The sequence below is a fragment of the Capsicum annuum genome, chromosome 5 (assembly GCF_002878395.1).
Source record: "Capsicum annuum cultivar UCD-10X-F1 chromosome 5, UCD10Xv1.1, whole genome shotgun sequence".
In the NCBI taxonomy this organism is placed as follows: domain Eukaryota; kingdom Viridiplantae; phylum Streptophyta; class Magnoliopsida; order Solanales; family Solanaceae; genus Capsicum; species Capsicum annuum.
Window position 1 is genome coordinate 84,633,523 of NC_061115.1, and position 9,000 is coordinate 84,642,522.

Consider the following 9,000-nt stretch of genomic DNA (forward strand, 5'->3'; position numbering starts at 1 on the left):
ATTGTATGATTGCGAGGATTTGCTCTAATGGCAGATCAATTGAAGAAATCAGCAAGCATCGAAGAGGTGGGGTCAAAGCATCGTCATGATCCAGAGAAGATGACTGAAATAATTGATAATGCTCAAACTACACTCTTGAATGGGTGTAAGCGGTCATTGTCAATATAAAACCCAACTAGGTTAGGGTCGAATCCCACAGGGAATAGGATGTGAACTCAAGTCATTTGCGATTTAATTCACGGATAGTTTAACGTTTACTGAAATGGGGGTTTAAGTTTCACAAATGATTGTTTGTCACTTTAATTTTGATGTTTGTAACCAAGATTTTATGAAATAACCAGAATTATGTTCACTAGGGCTTACGGCACATAACAGATGCTAAAGGTGACTCAAGATTCTCACGGTGGTTAGGATAACAAGCTATCTTTATCGATGATATGCTCAAATGTCTCTCGACCTATTTAAGCGTCTAATTTCCTAATCCTCTCAGACTTAGGAAATCGCTATTCTCTGCCCAGATTTTACCTCAGGTTAATCAACCTTGTTGCAGTGCTGATTATTAAACGAAGTATTTCCGAGTCCTTGTTGATAATTTACTTCCTACTGTATATGATTTCTTTCTCAAGAAAATCAAAGTAAGTGTGTCTACTGTTTGCAACCAACAAACGTTAATTAAAATCTCAGAATTATCAAGAAATCCTAAACACTTATTAAATCTTGAGTGTTTAGCACATCATTATGACCTAACCCTAGATCCCATAATTCAGGTTAATGGAGTTTAGCCACTCATGGTGCAAAGAATGAAACACATAATTGAATTCATAATTGAGAAGTTTAACTTACAGGGATGAATAATAATTAGTGAATCGTAGATTAAATCACAAAGGAAAATCTCCAAAATAGTTGTATTGTTCGAATCCAAAACAAAATAGAGAAAGAAAGATCGGAAAATATTCTCCAAAACTCAAAGTATCGAACTCTCTTTTCTGAACAATGATGATGATGAATGAATGAATAATTCCTTAGAAAACCCTAAAACAAAGCTTTAAATAGTTTAACCTAAATAAGAAAATAAAATTAAAGTTGCTGCTTTTTCTCGGAATAGACGACGACATCCGTGACGATTTATCACGGATGTCATCAGCTCCTCTGCACTTTTAGCTTTTGCTGTCTAATGCTGACGACGACGTTAACGCCTTATCACCAACCTGACGACTTATCACTGATGTCGTTAGCTCTTCTGCAATTTTGGCTCTTGCAGCCTAAGGCTGACGACGACGTTGACACCTAATCACCAACCCGATGGCTTATCACGAACATCGTCACAAAAATGTCTTCAACTCCCATTCTCTGTTTAAGGCTGGCGGCATCCTTGACAGCTTATCACCAGGCTGACGACTTATCATAAACATCGTCAGCCACACTTATCCTTTATTTTGCTTCACTTTTCAGCCTTTTTGCTTCCATTATTTTTTGTTCTCCCTCATCTCAACATTTACTGCAAAAATCAAAGTAAACTAATAAAAAACAACTAAAGTTGCTCAAGACCTTACAATTATTTAGAGTTAATAGCCTCAAATATGTTAGCGTAGGCTCACACATCAACACCCTCAACTTAAACAATTGTTTGTCCTCAAGCAACCATAACATAACTAAGAGAATACAAAATACAATTTGGCAGCTAACTACTCATACTAGTTCAGAATACATTCACCACCTCCAAGGTCAGTCAATTTTAAAGCTCACTATTGATGTTTTGAAAAACAACCATGCAGCTTACAAGAATCAAGATACGGCAAAAATTTAGCAATAGCAACCATGCCATACCAAGATCACACTCATCTGAACAAGTCAGTGACTAGCAACATACACTGTGTGCCCTCACAACAAAGAAATCCCTCTTTTGCTCATATCAGGATTCAAATACATAAATAGAGGGATAAAACAAGATTCACTCTCAGAATGAAGTTCCAAACACTGTGTGTCAAATGCCATAGGCTTACCCTTATAGTCAGTACCCAAGTTTTCAGACAGGTCAGTTAGGAGCACTATAGGGCTTTTCTTAAGCTTATAATGTAGGCCAGAGGCTGGTATGATATCCATGGATATTTTAGAGTGACTATGCCTCCTTGATACTACACTAAACTCTTGGGGTTTCAACTCTCAACCTTCTTTTCTTCCTCTCTTTTATTGATCACACATGCTCAAGATGGATGCGGTCTTTGAATTATCACATTATTTTTTTATTATCTTTTACACAACTTTCTCATTTCTTATTCCTTTTTCACTGCACCCAATTTTTTTTATTCTTTTCTTTTATTCTTCCTATCTTCATACTCATTTTGTATCCTGCACCCCTATGATAGCCACCTTCAACTTAGGTTGTTTGCCTAAGTCAAGATGCACAGTGTCCAAGGAGGACCAGGACCAAAACAGGTTCATTGTGATGTAAACGGGAAGGTGAGAGGTATCATATAAAGAAATAAGCTAATTAGGCTCTAACAAGGATCAAGGGATATTAATCACATTGGGAAGGTTATTTAGGCTAAAAGTGGACTAATCATATCCTTTCCTAACTCCTATCCTATGACCATGGCAAGACTAACCGAGCAAGTTCTAGATTCAACACACAACGAGAACTGAGTAAGACCTTACACACACATGGCACACAAGTACCTTGCATATCACTACTTATCCGGTTCATGTACTTGTTTCACAAAGGTTATTCAGTTGCCAGACTAATGCCACAAAAAGATGCATAGTGGTCACAAAAGGATGCAATTCACACAGTAGACAATATATCAGACCACTGGAGAGGTACTCAAAAATCACAAAACAAGCTAACTGCCACAAGTACTTGTATTACTCCTAATTATCTACAAAATATGCTATAACAACACCCTACCCTATACCCTCAACTTAAAATAAAAAATAAACTACTCTAAGGGTTAGGGTATACCTGACGGCAATCAAGCACATGGATCCTGGGTCTCCGACCCTGCTACTGCATCATCTACTATCTTCTCTCCATCGGGAGCATCTGGCTTTGCAGTAGCTAGAGCCTTGCTAGATGAGGCACCTGCAGCCCTAGCTCGGATGGCTGTCTCCCATTTCTCGTTATCAACTAAGGACTCAATTTCTGCCTTTTTTAACTCTTCCTTCTCCTTCTTCTTTCTTGCCCTCTTCTCTACTTTTCGGCCTCCATCACTATCGGGTCTCTCTCTCTTTCCCTTACCTTTCTTCTCACTTTTCTTTTTTTTTCTTTGGTGAGTCTCCAGATGCTTCACCTATGCTCTTTATCAAACCTATGGGTGACATGCTTCACTTAGTCAACCATTTCTACAACCAAAAGTCATGAACACATCACATAGAAAACAACTTAAAGAAGGTCTATCACAAACATCACATAAATTCCACATAATAGGGTTAAAACTCATAAATTTTGCAGGAAAACATAAATCAAAACTCAACAACACATTAAACATTAATTTAAAGTCATACAAATCATTAACAACTCATAAACATAAAAATATTTTAGTTTTAAAAAGGGTTCTTGAGCTTCTTGGATGAAAGAAACCCAATAATCAACATCTACATACCTTAATCTTTGAAATTGGATGAATTCTAATGCTTGAGACTCTATACCCACTTGTAATAAATGATTCTCAAATCCCACACTATGAGGAACTTGATTCTTAAAGAAATCTTGAAGAATGTATGGATGATTTTCGGAAGATTAGGGTTCTTGAATAAAACCATAGATATTCTCTCTTTAGAGAATTGGAAGAGAAAATAAAGGAAATTAGGGTTTTGGATGAGGTTTTCCATATTTATAGAGGCTTCCAAAAGGTGGGAAATGACCAAAATACCCTTGCAAAAATATTCTAAAATTGTTGGAAAAATATTCTTAACGATATCCGTGACAAGCCGTCAGGTCCGTGATAGGCCGTCATGAATTGTCGTTACAAAAAGTGGTCAAATTCTTAATTTTCTACCCAGGGCTGACGACATTTGGTGATAGGCCATCACGGGCGTGACGGCTTGTCACAATTGTCGTCACCAGTTTCTCGGCTAGACATGCTGGAGTAAAATGGGCATAACTCTTTGCTCCGATATTAGTTTTTGACAAAATTGGTATCGTTGGAAAGATAATTCAAAGATTTTTCATTTTATATATAGTAGGTCCTATAATTCAATGTATAAAAGGAATTATGGTTGATTGAAGTTGACCCAAATTTTGAAGGTCACTAAAACTTGAATGATAGGAAAGCTTTAAACTCTTCTATGAGTTCGGGGACCTCTATGATCTCAATTCATGATCAAATAGATTCCCATACGATTCAAAGTATTTCATACTTGGGAGGATATTTCTAAAACATTTTGACTCAAATTTTTGCTTTACCAAAATACGCTCTAAGGCTCTGACTGGAAGAGGATTTTGTGGGGCATTACAAGACTCTTATAGCAACATTACTAGGTCATGGGATGCTGATGTTTCTTTTTATTTCTCTTCTATTATTTATTATGAGAACAAGTTTCTTGAAAAGGTGTGAAATTTGAATTTGATCGAAGTTGTGTGAGGACATTCAATTTTCTAAAGAAAAAGCTTGTATCACAACCTACCATTATGGCTGAAAATTGTAGGCTCACATTTAAAATTATTTGTAATGCTAATGGGATATCATTAGGTGTGGTTCAAGGGAAAAGATGGAACAAGTTATTCCATCTTGTCGACTATGCTAGTAAATCATTAGATGAGGTGCTACAGAATTACATTGTCAAGTAGCATGAATTATTATTTGTGGTATATACTTTTGAGAAGTTTCATGCCTATTTGTTGTGTATTGAGCTGATTTTCCATACCTCTTGACGTCATCCGATATTTGATGGAAAAGAAAAAAGCAAAACTAAGGTTAATTTAGTGGACTTTATTTCTCGAAGATTTTGTATTTAAGGTGAAAAGAGAGGTTGTGAGAATCAAGTAGTAGACTACTTGTCGTACCTAGAGTCTATAGTAAATAAATTCAGGGAGATTTATATCAATGAGTATTTCCATGATGAAGGTGTCATATTTATGGTATATCCTTGCTATACCAACTTTTCTAATTACCTCATCTGTGGCTTAATACATTAGAGTCTAAGTTCATACAAAATAAAAAAGTTCTTACATTATGTTAAGTGGTGTTTTTGGGATTGGCCATATCTCTTTAGGGGTTGTGCTGACAATGTTATTCGAAGGTATTTAGCCGATAATATTATAAGGCCCATTCTTGAGGCATATCACTCTTCTCTGGAATGTGGCCACCGTGGTAGATTTTGAGATAATTGAAAAACTACTGAAAACTTGGTTATATTGCACTTCCTTGTACCATGATACACAAGATTTTGTTTTCACTTGTGAACAATGTCAAAGGAAAGGAATAATATCAAGGAGGCATGAAATTCCATTTATGTCGATCCTTAAAGTTGAATTATTTGATATTGTGGGGGATCAACTTCATGGGTCCCTTTGTGAGATCATTTTCCAATACATTTTAGCATCTATGGATTGTGTTTCTAAGTGGATTGAATCAGTTTCTTTATAAAATAATAAATCTAGGAGTGTCAATTTTGGGAAGGGCATATTGTCATGACCCGAGGCTACCTTCTAGTCCTAACAAGGTTCTTAAAGACACAAGTGACCCGAAAATACTAGAAAAATACTAAAAATGTTCGGTGGAAGCTAAACTAAAAGTAAACTAATAATAAATAGTAATGGAACCAATGCTAACATTGTTTGAAATACTCAAAAAACTACAAACATATCTAATTGTCCGAAAGCATCTAAATCATAATTAGTTGTTAGGACATACCCCCAACTAAATCTAACTAACTGAGATAGAATGAAATGCTGAAATAAATAACTGATAAGTAGTCCTTGAAAGATGAGGACTCATCAAACTGTTGTTGTGTGGTACAGGAACATGCTAAGAGTAATTTGGGTACTAAGCGTCTGAACCTACATTATGAGACAATATAGCACAAAGAATTATGATATCAGTACTTTGAATATACTGAGTATGCTATATGGGAAACTAACTGGTTTAAACTAAACGTGAATGTATGAACACATAAACTGAATGCAATTCTAAGTACAAACATGTACTGGATAAAACTGAATAACTGAATATTCGATCAAGAAAACCTGAATTAAATATAAACTAAAATACGAAATGAGGACTGTGGGAGCTAATAATAACCTACATATCCTAATCTGAGCAAATTGTGGACCAACCTATAACCCAAGTTGTAAGGGTGCTAGTACCTTGCCAAGGGTACCAATAATGGCTGGTATGGATCCACTAAACCGTGGAACCAAACGACTAGGATGTCATGCCTTAACTAATACATGACCCCTTATAACCTATGGTTGTACTGTAGTTTTGGTTTTTAGGGACTTATAAAAAATTTCTCATCCTCGACTAATGAGTGAGCCTTCATCCCTGCATTCACTCGGTGTTATGTACCACTCACAATTTAACGACACTGAAACTGATATTTTCTCAATATAGTAATGTAAATTTATATGTTCATGACTCCCTAGGTATTGGGTATTCATAAACCACCAGCTCTGTCTAATGCAATAGAATATGATAATAATTTATAATTGATCATAATAGGGAGATTCAAGTATTATGGGAAGACATGTACTCATGGTATAATCACAAAATTAAATAGAGGAAATTTAGGGAAACTCATATGTGACCTGGAACCCCAACTTAAGGGGAAAGTAAACTTGACGGTTTGGAAACTTTGGGACTAAATGGGTGGAAGAAACCCATTGATGAAATCCCACATACTTGGAGGTGGACACCTTAGAGAAATCCTTGGAATTTGAACTTGAAGTTGAGAAAACCTAACTTTCTTTTAGAGATGAGAGAATTATCTCTTTTCTTATTGTGGATTGATTTTAAAACTTAATGGTTAGTTTAGGGGAAAATAGCACTATATTCCACCCTTAAATAAGCCTAAAAGACGTGGGTTAGGAGTTAAAGTAATGGGAAAACCCAAAAAGCCCTATTTAAAATATTTGGGAAATTTCGGTAATCAGTCATCATGGCTCTGCTAACGACTAGTTATATCTGGTAATGAGTCGTTGAATGTGTCATAACCTAATGACCTAAGCTTTTGGGTCCTTTCTATTATGGCAATGACTTCCTCCTTACAACTTATTAGGTATGATAACGAGTCATTATGAAGGCTCATTACCAAGTGTCTAAGTTCTTTATTCCGTAGTATTGTGGTAACGGGTCCTCATATAACGATTCATTTTGTTTGACAACGACTCATGTATTGGACTCTTTACCACTGGAGGAAATTGTTTGTCACTTACTTCCATGGAAATGATTCTAGGCTATGACTCATTGTGTATGACATCAGGTCATTGCCAGAGTTGTTGTCACTAGTTGTTTGAAAGTACCTCAGAAAAGTTTCCATAACTTTTTACTATGTAATAGGATTAAGGCTAGACTAGTAGTGTTTGAAAGCTAATTCAATGGCCTATATTCTGGAGGGTCTAGAGCTAAAAATTTTAGGGTATTACAACATCTCCACCTTGGGATCATTCATAACCAAATAAAACTGACTAAGCTAAAGTAATAGGGAATAGTTAAGATTTTTCCACTGAATACTTACGAGCTGAACCATGAATTGATGTTTGATTCTATGATTGATGCATGGACTGAACAAGACTCATGAATACATGCTATGACACAAAAATAGCTGAGTAGTCTGAGATAAAAATGAAAGAATTAATTAATTAGGTAAACTATTACTTCCTGTTAGAACTTAGTATAAAAAAAGATGAGGAGTACTTGGTCAACTCTGTCTCTACTTCCCAAGTAGCTCCTTCAACTAACTGATTTCTCCATAGAAGCTTTACTAAGGAGACCTCTTTATTCCTTAGCCTACGAATCTGACGATCAAGTATCTTAATTGGGACCTTTTCATAAGAGATGTTATCTTTTATGTCAAACCTTTCTAAAGAGACTACTGAGGCTGGAACACCAATGTATTTCTTTGGCGATGAGACATGGAAGACTGGATGTACTAATAATACTAACTCTACAAGTAATTCCAATTCATAGGCTACCTTACCTTAACATAATAGGGAATGATGTTTTCTTTCTTACCAAACTTCTTCACCCTTTTCATAGGAGAAATTTTATAATAGATAAAATCACCAATATCATACTCAAGATCCCTTCTTCTCACATCTTCTTAGGATTTCTTATGACTCCGAATAGTTTTTAGCATTTTTTTAATCAGCTAAACTTTTTTCATTTCCTCAAGCACAAAATCTAGCCCTATCAAGGTAGCTTCTTGAACCTATAACCACCTAATAGGATATCTACACCTCGTAACATAAAAAGCCTCAAATGGGTCCATCTAAATACTTGAGTGATAACTGTAATTACAAGAAAACTCAATCAAAGGCAAGTGATCTTTTCAAATACCCTTCAAATAAATTACATATTCCCTCAATATATCATCTAAGTTTTTAATGATCCTCTCATCCTGACCATTTGTCTACAAGTAAAAAGATGTACTGAGATGAACTTGGATACCAAGACTCTTCTGGAAAGTCTTCAAAAATCAAATTGTAAAATGGGTACCTCTATCTTAAATAACGGTCAAAGGGACCCCATACAATTTCACCAACTCCCTAAGATAGAGCTTTGTATAATCTTTGGCTGAATTGAAAGTATTAACTGGAAAGAAATGAGTTGACTTAGTCATTCGGTCCACGATTACCCTAATAGAATCATGTTGTGGATGCATAGAGACAACTTTGTAATGAAGTCCATATTCACCACTACTCACTTCCACATAGGAATACAAAATTACTGAAGCATACCAATAGACCTCTAGTTCTCAACCTTAACCTATTGAAAACTTGGACACTTAGCCACGAGTTCTGTGGGATCCTTCATTGTGCAATTCCACCATAGACTTCCCGCA